The 7,894-nt window shown below is 37.6% G+C and overlaps 1 long non-coding RNA gene across 1 annotated transcript in view; it reads right to left on the minus strand.

Annotated features, from left to right (window-relative positions):
* Positions 1–7,894, minus strand: part of LOC113610988 (uncharacterized) — a 40,302-nt gene extending 32,408 nt beyond the window's left edge. Inside the window, exons 1-2 of the long non-coding RNA XR_003429315.1 lie at positions 7,757–7,894; positions 4,708–4,868 (exon numbers count right to left, since the gene is read on the minus strand). This is a non-coding gene — a long non-coding RNA (uncharacterized LOC113610988). The remainder of the gene's footprint in view (positions 1–4,707; positions 4,869–7,756) is intronic.

Here is a 7,894-nt window from a genome sequence, read left to right on the forward strand (position 1 = left end):
ACACCTCATACCAGAAATTTAGCTTAAAATAGTCCTGGACTGGCAGTATTGCCAGGTGAGTAGTAGGAGCAACTCTCCCTTAGAAGTGTTCACTTTAAACCCAGGTTTCAATCTCCAGAGAGAAAGTTCCAATGAAATGTGTGCTCACAAATAAATACCAAAATACACACGAGGGAAAATATGAAAGACAGGTGAAGACATATGGAGGATATAATGAGATGGATCAACATGCATCTAGTGGAAGTTCTAGAAGGAAATATCAAAGAGAATAAGAGAAAATGGCTATGAATTTTCCACAGTTAGCGAAATACAAATCCTCAGATTCAGGCCACATTTAGCGAGCTGGCTGACTTTGTCTACTAAACTTATTAGGCAAATATCAACGTTTCATTTGCCCACATGAGAATCCTGGATTGACCACAATCAGGGTGTCCATTCATGTCATCTTCAAAAGGAGCAAAGGGCAATGAGCACAGTTGCTTGAATAAGCCTTATGGTTTTTTTCAGAATACTAGACATGCGATTCTGTTTAATCAACACAGACATTTCCTTCAGAGTCTGAAGTGGTATCTGGTAGGTGAGCTCTATTAATTCTAACTCCTAGCTTGACCATTCTGCAATCTCCAAAAGGAAAAACAGAGAGAAAAGTATGCATTTTGATGCAGTATACTGGGAAAAGTGTGCATTTAAGGGCCAGGTACACCTAAGTTCAAATTCTGACCCTGCTACTGTGCTTCAGGTCCCTACGTATAAAAATTTTTTAATAAACACAGTGGGGGAAGGTTTGAGAACTGAATGACTGAGATAACATGTAAAAAGCCAGCCAGATCACTGGTACAGCACAAGTGATTATTCCCTTTTCATCTCCCCATCCCTCTTCTTAGGTCATGACTTTCAGACTTTGGTCCAAGACTGAGGTCAGATCCCTGATTAGTTTTTAAACAAATTGTCTACTTTTGACAAAATGGCCATTTTAGGTATAAAACTTTGTTAAAATTTTGAAAAACTAAGATTATGTCTACTATTTCTCAACTTCAAGATGTATATGGTCAAGCTAGGTCTAAGGATTGAAGAGATACTGACCAACGAGAATGGCCAGCCAGTGTGACCCAGATGGATAGGATGACTGAAGTAGGAGAAAATATTTGGCATGACAAGCTAGATTTCAAGTCCATAACTTAGCACTAGCCAGGGAACATTGGAAGACTGTGGTCAAGGCAAGCTGGAGAAGGCTGGTGACCAGAAGTTTAGGCTTCAAAGATGAGGAACATAGGCAAAAGCCATAAATGAAAAGCTAGGCATTTAGTTATTCAGGGTGACCTGGATTACATGTGTCAGATGCCAGGCACACAGTACTGAAGCTACAAGTCAGAGCTCAGATTAAGAGTTTAGGTGACAGGGATGAAAAGCCCAGCCCAGAAGGACTGTTATACCACTGTTAACCCACTACTAGTACAATGCCTAGCATACAGCAAGCCCTCTGTTGAATGAATGAAAGAATGAATGAATGATCAAGCAACCACCGTGAAGCCATATAAAAATACTGGAAGGTCAGTAGTAAGATTAACAGTGAAACTAAGTCTAAATTCTAAAGGCAGGCAGGTTCACTCAATGGTTAAAGACCACAGAAGCAAGGGAACCAGAGAGTCCCTAACATCACATGGGTAGCCGGATTGCTGCGGTTCTGGAGAATATTTTGCAAACGGGGTTGAATTTTGGGTGTACTGTGTGTGAGTGTATGTGAAGCAAGATACTTCTTTCATATCTTAAATGCATGTTAGGTAATTTTTTCTGATCTCACTGTTTTTTCTTCTGTTATATTACACCTTAATGTTCACTCCCAGTGTTACATTTATTCCCAAGTGCACTCAAGGACTTCAGAAAGCAAACAGCACCTGCTGATGTATCACACTTGCTTTGCCATGACCTACCTAGATTCATGGTTCTTAACTAGCAGAGGGAAGATAAGGATATGTACCCCTGGAGTCGTTTTCTATTGTTTCATAACAAATTACCAATTTGTTAGTGACCTAAAAAAGTGGCCTAAAAAAATACGAATTTGTTAGCTCACAGTTCTGTAAACCAGAAGGCTGGGTAGTGTGGCTGAGCTCTCTGCTCAGGGTCTAACAAGGCTGAAATCAAGATGTCAGCTAGGCTGCTTTCTCATATGGAGCTTGGGATCCTCTTCCCACCCCATTCAGGTTGTCGGCAGAACACAGATCCCTGTAGCCAGAACACTGAGGTCCCCCTTTCCTTACTATCAGCAGGGAGCTACTCTTGGTTCCTAGAGGCCACATTCCACACCCCTTGGCCCCAAAGGCAGTATACAGCATAGATGTTTGCTCTCTTCCTTTTAGATGTTTGCTCTCTTTTTTTTTAGATGTTTGCTTTCTTCCAAGCCTGCCAGAGTGTATTTCTCTGACTTCCTTTTCCCACCAGTCAGAGAAAATTCTGCTTTTAAAGGGCTCATGTGATTAGGTCAGATCCACAGGTATAATCTCGCTATCTTAAAGACAACTCATTTGGGACTTTAATTACATCTGCAAAATCCCTTCATAGCAGCACCTAGATTAGCATTGAATTGAATAACTGGGAGAAGATGTGTGTATAGAAGAAGCTAGGAAATCTTAAGGGTCTATCTTAAAATTCTGCCTACCATAAACGCCAATGTTGAGATGTTCCTATTTAGATAAATACCATAAAAAGTGGGAAAAAAAGAAATGTCAACCAATTGCTTTAATTTTTTGTTGTAATATTATTATTTCAGACACTTCACTCATTAATATGGCTCATTTGCTATAAGTTAGTCAAACTAGAGGAAACTCTGGGAAGATAACAAAAATAAAATAAAATAAAATAGAATAAAATAAGTGTGACCTTGGGCTTAAATCTTCACCACTAAATGCTAGCTGTAAAACTCTGGGTAAGTTACTTAACTCTTCTAAACTTCAGTTTCCCTACCTATAAAATGGGGATAATAGTAGTATATTCCTCATATAGTGCATGATGGATTAAGTGAAATAATATGTGCAAAGCACTTAATACAGTATCTAGCACTAATTTAATGATAGCAATTATTATTTTATCATTGAATGACATAAGACATGTAAAACTGTCTCAGAAAGCATAAAGAATGATTCTGATGTAACATATTATCACTAGGTACACATAGAGGGCACACCACTAGACAGGTATCCTGTACATAAGGTGAATATGTTTAGTATGTACACATATTATCACATACTTATTTAATGTACCACTTTAATTGTGCAGTTCAAATTCCCACTTATCTTTGTCTCTGAACACATTCAGCATAAACAAATCAGCATACAGTTGACCCTTGAACAACACGGATTTGAACTGTGCAGGTGCACTTGTATGTGGATCTTTTTCAATAAATACATACTACAGTACTACGTGAACCGAGGTTGGCTGAATCCGAAGATGCGTAACCACAGATACGGAGGGCCAACTGTAAAGTTGTAAGTGGATTTTTTGACCTCTAGCCCCCACATTGTTCAAGGGTCAACTGTATGCTCCCAAGATGAAGAACATAAAGAGGACTGATAATCATCTTTAAATAGATTAAAGGTTTTGTATGGATTTAGTAGCCAGAATTATAACCAGTGGAAGGAAAATACAGAAATGCAGATTTGGGCTAAATACAATGAAGAGATTCATTAACATTTATCAAAAAAATGGATTGAGTAAATAGTAAGTTCCATGTCCCTGAGTGACCACTTATCGGGGAAGTTTGTAAAAAGAATTCATGCATTAGATATGAGGCTTACACTAGTGACCTTTAAAGTCCCTTCCAATTGTAACAGCACGCACACACGCATTAACCTGATTGATATTTCTATATAAATGTTTCCCACTAGATTGTTTCACCAATTAAAAAATACATATGTATATGTGTATATATATGTATGTATGTATATATTCCTTTTCTTCCCTGAAAGAAAAATAAAAGATCTCTTCCTCAGAATTTGACCTGGAGTAAAATTTTGAAGCATAAATTTCATATGTCTTAGTTTTTCTCTCTTTAGATCAGGCCACATATACTGCTTATTGTTTTGAAAAACAAAATTATGCTTAGTCCATATTATTTACAAGTGAACCTCTAATATTATACTTTGCTTCTAGAAGCTCCATATCAGTGCATCACTTCACAGTTGCTTTGGAAATTACCGTTACCATTCTCTTTGTGTGTCAGGCCTGCAGTGCAGAAAATATGACTATTTTTTCCAAGTTCATTTTCTCAGTGGCCCTTATTAAACTGTTCCAAAAGCTAAGTGTGACACCTGTAATAGGCCCAGGACTCACAGTCATGCACTATATTGGGAATGAATCTCAGATCTTCATTTTGTGTATAAGTCTACCCTGTATATGATTGCTTATATATTTTCTTTCAACATTTTCCCCTCGTTTAAAAAGTAATACATATTCACTGTAGAAAACTGAGTCATTATATAAAGGTACAAATAACCAAAACTTTCATTATTATTTTAATCAGCAACCAAAGACAATCACCATCAAGCATTTATGAATATTCTTCCAGAATCCCCTATGCTTATATACACATATAGATACACAGATAAATAATCTTACATAAATGGGATTATTCCTCATGCAGTTATTTCATGACATCTGTTTTCATTTAATGCATCATGAGCTCCCGTCATGTCAATGAATATAGAGACTTACCCCTTAACAGCTGGTGGTTAGCACATTGTTCCTGTCTGCTAGTAACCCTTTCTTGAAAAAAACATCCATTGCATACTCCATGTGGTCCGTGAGGAAGATGATCACAGTAGTCTCTCCCCACATGGTGTGTGGCAGGGAATCAGTTGACCCAGAGAGGTTTCCTAAGACCAATCAACATAGACCCTGAGATTTAATATATCAACACCAAGAGAAAGTTTTACTTCCTTTGGGATTGAGAATTATTAAGACATTATAAACTGAAGTTGCCTGCAGCCATCTTTGCTGAGTACAAAAAGGAAGCTGTCTGTGATAGGAAAATTGAAGCCAAAGCACAAAAAGAAGCAGAGATAAGCAAAGAAGAGAGGCAGACAGAAAGAGAAAGTTTTGATATATCTTAGACCCTGGATCTAGCCATGCCTAAAGCTACTTCATCTGGACTACAGTCTGTGCTGCTATAAGACAATATATGGGGACTTCCCTGGTGGCACAGTGGTTAAGAATCTGCCTGCCAATGTGGGGGACATGGGTTCGAGCTCTGGTCAGGAAGATCCCACACGCCGCAGAGCAACTAAGCCCGTGCGCCACAACTACTAAGCCCATGTGCCACAACTACTAAGCCTGCATGCCTAGAGCCCATGCTCCGCAACAAGAGAAGCCACCGCAATGAGAAGCCCGCGCACCGCAAGGAAGAGTAGCCCTGCCCGCCACAACTAGAGAAAGCCCTCGTGCAGCAACGAAGACCCAATGCAGCCAAAAATAAATAAATAAATTTAAAAAAAGACAACATATGCTTTCCCACAAAATTACTGCATTATGCAAAGTTGTTCAATAAAAACCACAGGGCTTATGGGGGAAATGGGGCTATGAGTGCAACATTTAAGAACTGTCAGTGACACATACACTAAAAGATACAAACCTAATGAAAATGGTAGCAGTTTTACACATTAAATGGTTAAGAAATACATAAATACTACAATATGGTGCTTTGAAAAAGAACTAAAGTTTGCTTGTGGAAATGGGTTATCAGAAGGGTTGCAACTTGTGAATTATTGTGAAGTGGTGGAAGGAGGGTTATCTGAAATCAGGTGGAAAGCTGTAACACTCCATGTGGATGGGTGTGACTCAAAACACACAATGAAGTGAGGTAACTGGTAGACGTCTGAGGTCTGTGTGCGTGTATTTTGTGTATTCCTACGCAACTTGATTCATCTGGGTGTAGTTTTCTGTTCACCTGTATCTGGCTGACAAAATTGCACATAAACAAATGCAAAATTCACCTTCCGCTTAAATTGTCTCTAATATATTAGTCACAAAGGAATAGACAAGTGTTAGAGCAGTCTGTACTTGACTATGTTAGCGAATAAATTCCCTTTTTTTGTTTAAGATAATTCCAGTTAGCTTTCTTCCAGGGTCCTGAATAGTAATACATGGCTACAAAATATTCCATTGCACAATACTAACACATTTTAAGTGTCAGGCTGGCTTTTCTGTGTCTCTTGACACATTTCTAGACTACCACTCTCTACTTTCAGTTCTTGTGTGCTCAGAGATTGAAAATTCATTTTAATATGAACATAAACTATCATTAAGAAGGTGGAGTAGACCTGAAAAAGATATAAAAATTCCAAAGCCAAATAGATTTTTTGAATTTGTACTATTATAATCTGTAACACAACTGACTTTTCAAACAGATAATTGAAAGTTGATGATTACAGAATTTAGTCTTGGCCCTGACAAACTGTGGCCAGTTTCAGAATGATTTTTTCATGGATTCTTATATTTCAAAATCCACAAAAACTCTCACAGAGATTATAATATTAAATCTTTTCATGTCAATATTGTATTGTATCAAATCACCTAACCCTGTACATAAAAAGTTTTCCCCTGAGTTATCATGTTAGCTCTTGTTTATAACAAAAGCCTACATGCATTACAGTTTTGTTACTGATGTTTTGAGTGATTATCCTTGGGGTTGGAGCAAAATTGGCTCCAAGGATACCGCCATTTTGTATTATTCTTGACAAGAGGAGAGAGCAAGTATCCCACAGACAAGCTGTTCTATACACTGGCTGTGACCCTAGCCTTTGAAACTCCTAAGTAGAGTTTATGCTGTGCAGATAAGGAGGCATAAAAAGTTTCCTTAAACCCACCTTAGCCCTAGACCTGTGCAGTTTTTATAGTCATTGGAAATGAGCCAGGTGGGAAAATGTTTTATTCTCATTTTTATCTATACGTATAATTTTGTGCCATTATACAATTCTGTTGTGAAACTAATTCAAACAACCATTTAATTTCAGTGTAATTTCAGTTCTCAGTTACCCTAGAAAATAGTATCCTCTGGATCAGGGGTTGGCAAAATTTTTCTGCAAAGAGCCTGAGAGTAAATATTTTAGGCTTTGAGGGCCATAGAGTCTCTGTCCCCACTACTCAACTCTGCTCTGAAAGCAAACATATACAATATATAAACAAATAGGGCTGGTTGTGTTCCAATAAAACTTTATTTACAAAAAGAGACAGCAGGACAGATTTGTCCAGTGTACCAGTACCATAATTTGCCAACCCCTGCTTTGGACCAATAGCTTTCTTTTTCTTTCTTTCTTTCTTTTTTTTTTTTTTTTTTTGATGGAGCCTTGCAGCAGTCTCTTGAGACTCAAGGAAAGCCAAGCAGGCAGGAACCTGAACTATCCCTGCTTCAACTAAAATTGTTTTTATTTTTATGATATGTGGACTTTTGCAAGAAATTAGGCTTGATTAAAGGGTTCCATTTCTAATAAGGAGAAAGGCTTCAAAACCACTGCCTTGGACTAAGCCTAAAACCTGCTGCTTTAAAACTCAAGAACAGATGTTTCAGGCAAAACAAACACATCTTCTGACATCTTTAAAAATGATCATAGGTGGTACACATGTGTTTTGATGTTCCCAGAAATTCACTTTCTCATAAAATTGATAAAAGCATTTACATAGATAATTTTAACAGCTCTAAAAATGTTATCAGCTTAATCTTTCCTAGTTCATTTTAACTGTTTTCTAAGTATAATGTTTAAAGTACCTTAAAAGGTCCAAGAGAGGTGGTATGGTATAGTGAAAAAAAGCACCAAATTGGGACTCTGTGTTTTCATCCATTGTTAGATTGTGAGCTTCTGGAAGAGAGGAACTAAGTTGTCTTTTTCATCTTTGAATTATCCTC

Source organism: Aethalodelphis obliquidens, unplaced genomic scaffold (assembly GCF_003676395.1).
Source record: "Aethalodelphis obliquidens isolate GAN/ISIS:26980383/991018 unplaced genomic scaffold, ASM367639v1 scaffold66, whole genome shotgun sequence".
NCBI lineage: Eukaryota > Metazoa > Chordata > Mammalia > Artiodactyla > Delphinidae > Aethalodelphis > Aethalodelphis obliquidens.